Source organism: Paroedura picta, chromosome 18 (genome assembly GCF_049243985.1).
Source record: "Paroedura picta isolate Pp20150507F chromosome 18, Ppicta_v3.0, whole genome shotgun sequence".
Taxonomy (NCBI): domain Eukaryota; kingdom Metazoa; phylum Chordata; class Lepidosauria; order Squamata; family Gekkonidae; genus Paroedura; species Paroedura picta.
The window spans coordinates 2808331-2821314 of record NC_135386.1 but is presented as its reverse complement, the minus strand read 5'-3'; the positions used below and the strand labels follow the sequence as shown (position 1 = coordinate 2821314).

General features: G+C 51.4%; 1 protein-coding gene across 3 annotated transcripts in view; it reads right to left on the bottom strand.

The window, feature by feature from the left end:
* The window catches only part of LINGO1 (leucine rich repeat and Ig domain containing 1), a 210766-nt gene that overhangs the window by 108597 nt on the left and 89185 nt on the right, over positions 1 to 12984 (bottom strand). The window contains exon 3 of one of the 3 annotated variants that reach the window (XM_077317708.1): positions 12189 to 12271. The exons of 1 other annotated variant lie outside the window; for it this stretch is intronic. The gene's annotated coding sequence lies outside the window, so the exon portion shown is untranslated. Of the gene's footprint in view, positions 1 to 5965; positions 5987 to 12188; positions 12272 to 12984 lie in introns of those variants that run through there. One more of the 3 variants, XM_077317710.1, reaches the window with a different exon arrangement.

The following is a 12984-nucleotide window of genomic DNA, read 5'->3' as shown; positions in this document are numbered from 1 at the left end:
GGGTTCCAGATAGCAAGGTCTCTCCCATCCCCTCCTGCCAGGTCCTTTTAGCTGGAGATGCTGAGGATTGAACCTGGGACCTTCTGCCTGCCAAGCAGAGGCTCTGCCCCTGAGCCTCAGCCTCTCTGCTGGGTATATCGGTGGCTCCAAGTCCCTGATTATAGCTTTGCCTTGCTGGAGTGAAGCCTTTCTATTCAGACCGCATCCTCTTATTGTTCTGCCACTTCCCCTGAGCATCACTGGGTGAGCCTTGATATGCCTCAGGGTTCAATTTCAATCAGCCAAGCACTCTGAAGCACCCTAAAGTTCATGTGCTCCTCACTCAACCTGTAATGGGGGCACTTGAGTTGACACAAGTAGGCTGGGAATCTTGAGGAAGGGGGGGGGGGGAGAAACCTGTTTTCTTTCCTGTGCCTCAGGCTGGAGATTAGAAAAGAGCCAGAGCCCAGGAGCGACCTCAAAAACTAAAGAAAAATCATGGCAGGGGCTTTTTGAGAGCCATTGCTTGCTTCTTTGGATACAGCTAGAATGTGAGTCAGTCAGTCCTTATATCACAAGGTTGATGAAGATCCCAGGTTCAATCCCCGGCATCTCCAGTTAAAGGACCAGGCAGGAAGGGTTTGGGGAAGGCCTTGATCTGGGACCCTGGCTCAGGGACAGAGCCTCTGCTTGGCAGGCAGGAGGTCCCAGGTTCAATCCCCAGCAGCTCCAGTTAAAGGACCAGGCAGGAGGGGATGGGGAAGGCCTTGATCTGGGACCCTGGCTCAGGGGCAGAGCCTCTGCTTGGCAGGCAGGAGGTCCCAGGTTCAATCCCCAGCAGCTCCAGTTAAAGGACCAGGCAGGAGGGGATGGGGAAGGCCTTGATCTGGGTCTTATTGTTTTGGGAGACTTTGCTCCCGCATTGTAGGAGAACATCTCCAAATGCGTTTCTCATTGAAACCCAGAGACACGTCTGTGGAATTGGTTAATCCAAACACGTGTCACTCTCTGAACAAAACAATCTGAATCGGCGCTTGAATAAAACATCTCTGCGCATCCCTCAGCTCATCTGAGATTTCTCATCAACCTCATTGAACTACAATTACCAGCATTGAGAGGAGGAGGCCACGAGAATAAATTCACTCTGTTTCTGGAACACTGGGAGTCTTTGTGCCACCTTTGTTGTCATGCCAATCTCCTCCCCACCCCGCCCCACTTTGTTCTTAATTTAGTTGATATTACATTATTTCCAAAGTTTACACCCCTCCGAACACACTGAGAAATATTTCACACTGCACAGATTGGTAAATTATAGATATCCAACCTGATCTTGCGGGAACAAATCTGCCAGCAGGAAATGGCATCTCAGTCATTGGAAGAGGAGGACGTCTCAACAAGGAGATGAAGTTCTCTTACGCTGAGTCAACCCAATGGTCCTTCTCTGAGGGACAGCTGCTGTGGCTCAGTGGTAGAGAATGTCCCTGGGATGCAGAAGGTTCCAGGTTCAATCCCCGGCATCTCCAGTTAAAGGACCAGGCAGGAGGGGATGGGAGAGGCCTTGATCTGGGACCCTGCCTCAGGGGCAGAGCCACTGCTTGGCCTGCAGATGGTCCCGGGTTCAATCCCTGGCATCTCTAGTTCAACGTACCAGGCGGTAAGTGAAGCGGAAGAGTGTTCCACTGAGCCCCAGCCATTGAAGATGCCTTAGATCAGACTAGTGGTCTGAGAAAGCTGGTATTATCTACTCAGACTCACAGTGGCTCTGCAGAATCCCTGGTCAAGATCTTTCCCATCTCTTTCCTGGGCATCTCTAGATGAAAGGGTCCTTTTTGATTGGAGATGCTGGGGATTGAACCTGGGACCTTCTGCATGCCAAGTATTGTCCCACTAGACCAGCAGTAGATCTCTAGGGTCTCAGGCAGACTTTCCTTCACATCACTTTTAACCTGAAACCCTTCTGGGGCCGTCAAGAAACCTTGGGGTTTCGTGAAACTCCGGTTGAGGATGCCTGTTCTAAGGGGTGATGTAACTCGAGTCTAGCAATTCTCCTGGGTTGACACATACCTAATTTCTAGTTTGGGCAGCTTTGGAACCCGAGGAATTTCGCCACAATGAAAATCTCAGAGTCTTTGATGACAAGAACTCTCATCCCGTGACTGATGGCGGAAAAAAGGACGGCGAAGATAAATCACCCGGGCTGTATTGAGCGATGTAACCACATAACCAAATGACGCAGTGACCTTCAGGGCGACAGTGCATTCTGATATCCCAGAGCCTAAATGAATTTTGAGGAAGGAAATTAAATGACCCAAGATTGTAAACTGTTTTTTAGGGCAACCGAGCAGCACCTCAGATCCAGGTTCCCCCCTTTTCAATCGAACGGCCCTCCTCCACACTCTTCGCCAGGAAGCAAAATTGTTTATATCTATGCTTCGAAGCTGCTGAATTGGCAGGAATGGAGGATACCCCCAAGAGAGGCGTGGAGTTCTGATCCTGGCCACCGGCAATAGAGTTAGATGAAAATGGAAATTTCCCCTCAATTGGAATCAATAGAGGTCCACCAATTTCTGTAAAAAGTGAAAATAAATATCTCGCCGTATACAGACCAATTGGTTTCTTTACTGGAATTTGGAAGGAAAAATATACGGTAAGTGTACATAAATGATTGGCTTGGTCAAAAAAGGGGCAGATGAGTGAGTTTTAGAGAATGTTCCTCAACTCTAAAAATAAGAACATCAGCCCTGCTGGGTCAGACGAGGGGTCCCTCCAGTCCAGCCTCCTGTCTCACCCAGGGGCCACCCAGTTCCTCTGGAGAGCCAACAACAGGGCAGAGAGGCCGAGGCCTTCCTAAGAACATCAGGAGAGCCCTGCTGGGTCAGACCAGTGAAGGTCCATCTAATCCAGCCTCCTGTCTCACCCAGGGGCCAGCCAGTTCCTCTGGAGGGCCAACAACAGGGCAGAGAGGCCGAGGCCTTCCTAAGAATGCAAGAAGAGCCCTGTTGGATCAGACCAGTGAAGGTCCATCTGGCCCAGCCTCCTGTCTCACCCAGGGGCCAACTAGATCCTCTGAAGGGCCAACAACAGGAAACAGACGAGGATGGCGAATGGAGGAATCAAAGCAGGCTACTGCTCCCGACGCCCTGCAGCGAGAACATCGGAAGCACTGCTGCTGTGGTACTCATAGAGCAGGAGAGGATAAACTGTGGCTCACCAGATGTCCACGGACTACAATTCCCACGAGCCCCTGTGCAGGAAGGGGCTCATGGGAATTGGAGTCCGCAGACATCTGGAGAGCCACGGTTTGGCCATGCCTGTCGTAGAAGGACTCAAGATGAAAAAACGCCAAGGTGAGCCAGGTGAGCCAACCAACCGCGGCAACGACGAAGGGGAGCGTTCCCCATTACACAGGCTCTTCATCAAGCAGATGGCTCCCGCCGCGGCACGGCAAATGTGCTTTGTTCCGATCAACGTCTCCGTGCACCTCCTGGTTCCAAGCTTGTGGTGGAGGACGCATGGACGAAACCCAGATTTTTATTTCTGGAGGCAGCGCTACACCCACAAGTTGGCAGCTGCTAACTTGGACAGATTGCGGAGGGGGGGGGGGAGGGGAAGCCGGCGACACGGCAGCGATGCAAGGCCTCCAAGCGGCTCGAAGAAAGCCTGGCTCAATTCGCCGCTATAATTGGATCATTCATGCCTTCACCCCAAGACGAAAATTCGCCCCGGGGAATACTGCCGTTTGAAAACACCCACTGGGCAAATCTTCCCATTATTTTTTTTAAAAAGGCCTGCAGACGTGAGCAGCCCGCCTTTCTCAGGGAGGTGGAGATTGATAGGAAAGCAGCCGAGTGCATCCCATAAAGCAGAGGCCGCCTGACTTCTGGAGGAGGCGAAGGTGGGCAAGCCGTTCGCCACACCTCTTCGGTTTGACGCGGGTGGTTCCCCATCCCTCCCTGGCTCGACAGGACGCGGTTCGCCTCCGGAGTCGTCGAGCTGCCGAGAATGAATTCACGACCCTCGATAGATGGGCCTGTTTGTCGTGAAAATCTCAACGGCATACAAAGAGTTGCAGCTGCGAAATCATTTCTCGGTTGCTTCTTGACCTTCTTTCTTTGGAAGGGATGTGAGAAAAGGAGCGTTGTTGTTCAGAGTTCTCCATATTTGTGAGTCAACACCAGGGGTAGTCAAACTGCGGCCCTCCAGATGTCCATGGACTACAATTCCCAGGAGCCCCCTGCCAGCATTCGCTGGCAGGGGACTCCTGGGAATTGTAGTCCATGGACATCTGGAGGGCCGCAGTTTGACTACCCCTGGTCAACACCATAAAGGAGGTACATGCACAGGTGGCAGGTGTACACACAGGTTAGTCCCAACCCTGGATTTCCTTGGCGGTCCCCCCATCCAGGAGTGACCCAGCTTAGCTTCTGAGATCTGATGATTTATGGTGACCCTGTGTGGTTCCAGGCCCAGAGTCATGCATAGGTAGTTTGCTGTTCCCTGCCTCTGTTGGCCTCTTGCCTTGAAGACCTTATAGACTCGCCTTAAATTAGCCGCAGACCCCTTTCCAAGTTGGTTACAGGTCAGGGAACTGGCTAATGAGAGAAAGTTGAAGGCGCTGGACAAGCTTAGCCTAGAGAAGAAAAGACTGAGAAGAAGCTTGTTCTCACCCTTCAACTACCTGAAAGGTTGTCACATGGAAAAGACCAAGGGCTAGAACTGATGTTCTCAAGTGACAAGAGTAGGGATTTCGGCAGAACTCTTAAGAGAAACGTCTGAGAAGTTCTGACCATGAAAACAGTCACCTCATGGCAGGACGGGCCTGTCGGTTTTCCTGCCTCCCCGTCTCCCATGCTGTCCTTCCTGTCTCCGGGCCATGTGCAGAATGCAACATCACCCAAATGGACAGCTTTCCCGTCTCTCACCGAAATTGGACTACAGGGAATCAGGCACCTTTGTTCCTCTGGCAGATGGGATATTCGTGGAGACGAATGTTCTGTACTAGCACACTTGTTCAGCCAATCAGCGCTAGAGGCTTTCGCACGACATCACGATACGACATAAATACTTGGGGAAGAACACGTGTATTTAGGGTTGCCGGTGGGGGAGCGCGGTGCCCTCTGGGATCTCCGAACTCAGAAGGTCGTCTGACATGCTGACGTCACCCGGAAGTGACATCTGCGTGTTGAAGACGGTGTTTTGGCTTTTGGGGAAACTATTGGGACATTCTTCTTATTCCTGGTGAAGGTGGTGGTGGTGGGGGAAAGGTCAGGAGGGGGCAAGAATCACCATGAAAGCAGCTGTTTTTTAGGGTACCCCCCTGAAATTCTGAAATTCCCAGAGTAGGGGGAGCAATGCCAAATCAGGGGTCCCCCCAGCCCCAGTGGGAATCCTGGCAGCCCCCCATGTTTTAGAGGAATACCCCAAAAGGTGAGCTGTTTTCAAGTACAGGAGCAAAAATTACCCAACCCCATACAAATCATACAGGATATGCCCTAATTAGAAACATCCTTCCAGCATCTAAAGCCGAGAGCTGATTTACAGGTGCAGAAGAGAAATGTAGAATAAGCTTATATCCTGTCATGATTGTGGCTGATGGGATCATGCCACTTCAGAAGGCAGATGGGCTTGCCCCATTCGGAAGGCCCCACACTCTCTGTAAACACCCCAGCACAACAGAAAAGAGGGCACTGCAAGCAAAAGGATAGCTTGAGTCCTTGCGGTGCTAATTTTCTGCTTGCAGGGAGCTTCATAGGCGAAGGTACTTTCAGAGATGGAATCCATCAACTGCAGTCCAAAATGGGGCTGGTCCATGTTACCAGCTCCTTATTTCACCCACCCACCCACCGTCTCACCAATCCATCCATCTCACATCAAATTCCACGGCCTGCATTTCTAGGGTGCAGAAACCGAGCCGTTCCTATCTCCCCTCTGAGTTTCTGAGATCGGCACAAGATGTCAGCGATAATTGGGTGGCTGAGCAACTTACTGTGTTCCCTCGCCGCTAGCGTCCCTCCCGGATCCAAGCTGCCGCGGCTGCCGTCCCTTGGCCTTTGACCCGAGAGGAGATCTGATTGCAGACCGGGTTGACCCCAGACATTCTTGTCCTGACCCGTGACCCATTCCCCTGGACCAGTATTTCTCCAGAGCGATGAGCGACAGTGGAGTCCAAAAGGATGTTTATCTTTGCTTAGCGCTCGAGCGAGCCAGGGAACGGGTTCAGATGATGCTGGCGCTGGCACGCTCCGCTCCGGGAGGGAAAGGGCGCCTAGTGAGACTGTGGGTTGCCAGGTGCGCCTTCGTTACACACACCTGTGCCAGCCACTTCGTTAAACAACAGGCGGGCCCGGAGGACAGGCAAACAGAACACGGCGGCTGTCAGCTGGAAGCACAGCCTTCAGGGGTGGCCCCGGGGGAAGGAGCGACAGGCAGTTGTCAGCGTCGGAAAACCTTCTCCGTGGACCTCGCGGTCCATGTCGACGGGTCAGGCCTGGCTGTTTTGGTGAGCGGGGCTCTGGTTTTCCAGTCTGTGCATTTGGACAGGCAACAGCTCGGTGGGGCTCATAGGATCATATAGTTGGAAGGGGCCTCCTGGGTCATCTAGTCCAACCCCCTGCACTATGTAGGACATTCACAACCCTATCGCTCATCCACTGTCACCTGCCGCCCCCTTGAGCCTTCACAGAATCAGCCTCTCTGTCAGATGGCTCTCCAGCCTCTGTTTAAAAATCTCCAAAGATGGAGAACCCACCACCTCCCGAGGAAGCCTGTTCCACTGAGGAACCGCTCTGACTGTCAGGAACTTCTTCCGGAGGTTTAGATGGAATTTTAAAAGCAGGGAAAACTGTGTGGGGAAAACAGTGCTTTCCCAGTGAACCTTTCCCTCAGTTTTGAATGAGTCCTCAATCTGAAACACAGTCAAGCAGCCCCTTCCACCGATGCTGATGAATTTACAGCCGGGATGGGCACCTATTGGCAAGTGTCCGTGACGTCACTGGCCTTCTGCCTCCGTTTCCAAAGCCGGTGCTTTCAACACTTTTACAATTTTTTTTAGCAGTGTGAAAAATGACATTTGCAGAAACGCAAATGCGCCTCCCGTTCTAAAACCGGGGGGGGAAAAGGCAGACGGCACACTAGGCGTATTCAAGGAGAAACTGGAGATGACTCACTCCTTCTTCCAGGGTTCGAAATCCGCACCTGTTTGCGCCAACCATAGAGATGTGAGTTTCCCACCCACTGCTTTTATTCCTTGGTGTACTTGTTTATAGATTTTTGTCGATGGTCTTGTTTCTCTGCTTTTCGCTGCTGGGCTATCGATTCGTACAGCGAGCGTGTGTTGTGTACGGCTCTAGCTGCAAAGGAAGGACTTGGGCTGCAGATGTACAACGCAAAAGGAAGGCAACATCAATTTGTATCTGGGCAAGCTGGACTTGAATCTAGTAAAGGAAGGAGGACACGAACGAGCAGGAAACGTTGCCCGGAGATTTAACGTATGGATTTCACGCGCAGAGACAGGACTGCAGGAGGGCCTTGAAGTGATCCTTAAGAGCACGGCTTGATGATGCTAACCGACCGTATCTGTCTGATGTTCTGAACCCGATCTCGCACTGCAACTTGGGAATTGTAGTTGGCAATTTCTTAGGAGGTGCCAGCATGGTGCCTGCTGCCAGCTCTGCCCAGAAGCAGCGCACACATGCAAAATATAGGTGCTTTTCAGTGACGCATGGCTTGCCCCATGAAGTTGGGACACGTGGAATCCCGGCAATCGAGTGAATTATGACCGTGTGCCAACACACCTGCACACAGATATTTAAATTGTTCCTCATAACAGCCCTGCTGGGTAAGACCAGTGGTCCATCCAGTCCAGCCTCCCGTCTCATGCGGTGGCCAACCAGTTCTTCCTCTGGAGGGCAAACAACAGGGCAGAGAGGCCAAGGCCTTCCTAAGAACATCAGGAGAGCCCTGCTGGGTCAGACCAGGGGACCATCTAGTCCAGCCTCCTGACTCACACAAGGGCCAACCAGTCCCTCTCGAGGACCAAAAACATGGTGTAGAGCCTTCCTTAGATGTCGTCTCTTGATGCCGCTATTCCAAGACTGACTCCTCTTCTGAGTGACAAACTCAACCAGTCATACCTGTGGGCCCGTGTGGGAAGCTCAGAGGGACGGAACGCGGGTGCCGTGATCAAGATGGCAGAATGTCTCGTAATTGAGACATCTCTTCTTTTGCCTCCTGCTTCCCCTCCTTTCTCCGCGTTGTCTCCGCCGCTTCCCAGAACCGGGGTGAGATGCGATCAAACCCCATCTCCGTCAGGAGCTGAGGTGACAGGAAGGGAGAGCGAAGAGGCGGGGGAAAAAAGACATCTCCCTACACCGTTTTGTTACCTGCTCCGATGGGTCTGCCGGTGTGCTGAGCCGGAGATGCTAATTTGCCCATCACGGTGGCTTGCTTTGAGAGGGATGGATGAGAGGGAGAGAGACAGGGAGGGAGGGAGAGAGAGAGAGAGAGAGAGAGAGAGAGAGAGAGACAGAGACAGAGACAGAGACAGAGAGACAGAGAAAGAGAGACAGAGAGACAGAGAGAGAGACAGAGAGAGAGACAGAGACAGAGAGACAGAGACAGAGAGACAGAGAGAGACAGAGAGAGAGCGAGAGAGAGAGAAAGAGAGACAGAGAGAGACAGAGAAAGAGACAGAGAGAGAGAGACAGAGAGAGACAGAGACAGAGAGAGAGTAAGCAATGTCAAGGGCGGGCTGGAAATGTTGGTCGGGAAAAAGGGGGCCAGCGGGGTTGACTGCCGTCTCATGAAATATTTAATTCTTCCTCTCCTTATGAAGACAGACGTTCTAGGGCATGAGAGACGGATGCCGCCCGCGGAGGGCAGGGGGCAGGGGTCTATCTGCTACTTTCCCCTCGCCTACCCCTATAAAAGATGGCCTCGTTGATCCGGCTGCCTATTACTCACCGCCACCCCATGGGATGTCAGTTCATTATCTCTCCCTCGTTTATATCTGCTGGCATGTTTCTTCTGTCTGGGGCATCCGCATCTACCTGGATATCTATCATAACGTGTCTGGCAACTCTGGAGTCAGCAAGGCCTTTCTCATCACTATTCCGCCTCGGTTGCGGTTGAGGGAACTGTTTTTCCTGGGAGGTCTTCGGGCCTCGTGGCATCCGGAGAAGCCCAAATTTATCTTTGGGAGTTTAAGCAGATGCCGACTACTGTCACGCCGTTTGTTTCCCCAGCTTTGTTATTTCGTTTTTGGGATTAGGAAGGAGTAGAGGGAGGGGAGGGGACGAGAACTACCCCTTTGAACGGATGTTACCACACCTTGTATTGCGCAGCGGGTTGGACTAGATGACCCTGGAGGGCCCTTCCAACTCTGTGATTCCACTGGACCGAATGCGGCCGTGACTCAGAACGAGGCTTTTCCTCCTTTTTAGAAAACCGAGAGAGACATTTCAAAATGTACGTGTGTAAAAATCCAACGGAAGAGAAAAGAAAAGGAGGAGAGTCTCGGAAAGACTCGCCTTCCTTCAGAGCCCATCTGTTGCGGGAGCGGCCATCTTGGGAACTGTCAGCCTGAGGACATCTTCGCTCCTTCCCTCCCTTCCCACCCACACGCGGAGGATCAATTCAGGATCCTTTGGGCTCCCCGGCGAGCCATCCATCACGGAGGGCTGATTCATAGTTTACTTGGGAAGGGGCCTTTAAAAGATACCACACAGGCACACACACACACAACTATCCACAGTTGTCTTCTGTACAGGTCTTAAAAGGTTCAGAAATATCAACAATCACCCGTATTTTTAAAAGTTTCTTTGTAGACTCAGTTTTTTTTCTGCCCGAAGGAGTCTCCAAGTGGCTTCCAATCGCCTTCCCTTCCTCTCCTCACAACAGACACCCTGTGAGGTGGGTGGGCCTGAGAGAGCTCTGAGAGAACTGGGACTCGCCCAAGGCATCCAACAGTCCTCATGTGTCTTTTCTGGTCCATGGCAGTGCTGTTTCCACGACTTGACAGAGTGGCAGAACTCTGGAATAAGCCCATGGGGTGGGGGGCAGGAGAAGGTGGGGGGGGGAATGAATAATTCAATGGAGGATCAGTTGTTCAAATTGATTTCTGGAATGTGACTTGCTCTAGACAGATACAGATGCTTGGTGTACAATAGCTCTCCCTTTGCATTCGAAACCCCCTGACCCGGAAACTGGTTGATTTGCATTTTCGGTTTCTATCAGCAAACGAGAGGTTTCGTCTTGCGCTCCTTCTCCCGGAATAATCTTCTCTAATTTAATTGAAATGTGAATAGGATAGATACATTTTTTTAAAAAAACCCACCCGCGACATAGCCTGGGCTTCCTTTCCCATTAATCTTCTGTGCCGAGAGCCTTTGATTTGAAGGACAGCATGTTTGTATTTACTTATTGTGCGACTAAAAGGAGGCTAATTGTCTCTGGTTTTCTTCCGGAACGATCGGCCGCATCTAAAAAGAGGTCTCCACGAAGCTTTGTTGATCTTCCCTTTCACGACAAAACAAAATCAGAGTCCAGGGGCACCTTTAAGACCGACAAAGATTTATTCAAGGCGTGAGCTTTCGAGTGCAAGCTCTCTTCCTCAGACTACCAGATTCAAGACTCGAAAGCTCACGCCTTGAATAAATCTTTGTCGGTCTTAAAGGTGCCACGGGACTCCGATTCTGTTTTGTCGTGCTGCTTCAGACCAACACGGCAACCCACTTTCCCCTTTCATGGTACAATGTTATCACTGGAATAGAAAGGTATCTTTTTGCAGGGAGGGGTCTTCGGGTCTGGGAGGGACTGTCAGGAGCCGCTTTTGGACCCCTCCCAATTCAGTTCTCAACACAGACTCATGCCGGGCTCCAAAACGTTGAAAACAATTGTGCGAATTCACCAACAAAGATCAGGGGCCGGTTTATATATTCACCAAGCTGCAGTTCTGGGAGATTCCCAGGCCTACGCTGGCTACGCTAGATTTAGGCTAGGACTGATCGATCGATCGATCATATGGCAGAGTTTCGCCCAGAAAGCATCTTGGGGAAGGCCCCTGCCCAAGACCTTGGAGAAATCATTGCTTCTCCTTGCAGCCGACAGGACTGGGCTAAATTGACGGATGACGTGGCAGAGCACACGGTGGCTTGGCCGGGTTTGTGTTTTCGGCCGCGGCGGTTGCGTGTCCTTCAACGCGGCGAGGGAAGGAAGGTGCAAGCCCACGGTCATTTGTCATGTCGCACACCTTTCCCTCTCCCTTCCTCAAAGCCTCCCTCGCAGGGTCACTCTTTCCACAGGGAGAGGGGAGTGGGGGGATTCTCCAGGGGAGAGGTGCTGGCGGTAAAGGCCGCTCTTAAATGCTTCCCAAATTAAGTTGGAGGGGAGGAAGAGAAGGTGTTTGGAGAGCAGGTTGCTGTGGCCGCTCTTTTCTATCTTATTTCTGTCCCTCGGATTTAAAAAGGAAAGGGAGAGTGACTCGTGTTGGTCGCATTGCAGTGGTTATCAGGCCAGGCCAGGCCAAACTGTCCCCCCGTTGCATTATTCCCAGAATATTCCCATTATTGCTCAGAGCAAGCAGGACCCATGAATTTTTCTGACACCCTAACCCAGGGGTAGTCAAACTGTGGCCCTCCAGATGTCCATGGACTACAATTCCCAGAAGCCCCTGCCAGCGAATGCTGGCAGGGGCTTCTGGGAATTGTAGTCCATGGCCATCTGGAGGGCCGCAGTTTGACTACCCCTGCCCTAACCCCTACACCGTACTGGCTGGACTTCCATGCAAGTAGAGTACTTTAAGGTAACTTCCTCATATGAGGGTTTAGGTTTAATTGTGGACATTTAGGATTCTCCTTTACATGTAATTATTCTTATATACAGTAAAAAAAAAATGGTTTCAAAAGCCAGCTTATGTGGGGGAATCAAACAGTGTAATGGCATCATTAAAGCATCTCAAGAATTAGAACTCTGTTGTTGTTTTTTTACTACCCATAAGAGCCTCAAAGTGGCTTCCAATTCCCTCCCTCTCCCTGTGAGGTAGCTAGGCCTGAGCGAGCTCTGAGAGAACAGCCCTAACAAGACTGTGACTAGCCCAAAGTCACCTAGTTGGCTGCATGTGGAGGAGGAGCAGGGAATCAGACCCATTTCTCCAGATGGGAGTCCACCACTCTTAACCACTAGACCAAGATGGCTCCCGGAATGCTCCATACCTGCTTGGGGGTTTCATGTGAATCCGGTACTGAGATCTCATGCAGTTCTCCGGGGAATCATGCCTTGGGACGAAATGCTAAACCTAGCGGGGAAAAGAAAAAGAAAAGAAGAGAAAGAGGTATGACTTGTACACATCCCTAGTCTGGCGGGTTGAACCCCACAGATGCTCAAACGTCGCCCTCCCGTCCGTTTTCCGTGCTGCCAGCTAATTCCTCATGTACATCTGTACATAATGTGTTTCAATGAACATTAGCGCATGATAATGCTGATCTCTCTACTGCCAACGATTACACCAATTGCCATTCTCCAAAGCGGAGTTTTAAAATTCAATAAAAGCCCGGGTCTCTCATTGCTGCCACATGGTCTTTATTAACAACAGAGATTCTCGCGGATTGGAAATCGCCGTCTTTAGACACATGGCGATGGGGACAGCTCTGGCCTGCAGAAGCCGAGACCACCGAGAGGGGCTGTTTGTCTTTCAAATGCTGCAGATATTTTCACCGCAATGACCGAGCATGCCCGCCCCTCTGGCGTTCTTGTGGGGCCCTCCAGTCACCAGGTTCTGGTGAGCAAGGGCAGCTTAGGAGAACAAGACAAGTGTCCTTTGAGTTTCTGCAGAGGAATAAAAGATACACTGGCTAGTTTTTGCACCTGAGCAGTCAACAGCATCCCCTTGTGAAAGAGCAAAAGATGAGCCAGGTTCGTAGGCAGTCACAGCAGGGAGACAGAGATATCTAAGTAGGAAGCCACATCTCAGAAATGTATATTGGACCTCTTCCCAGAGGAGCATAGCTG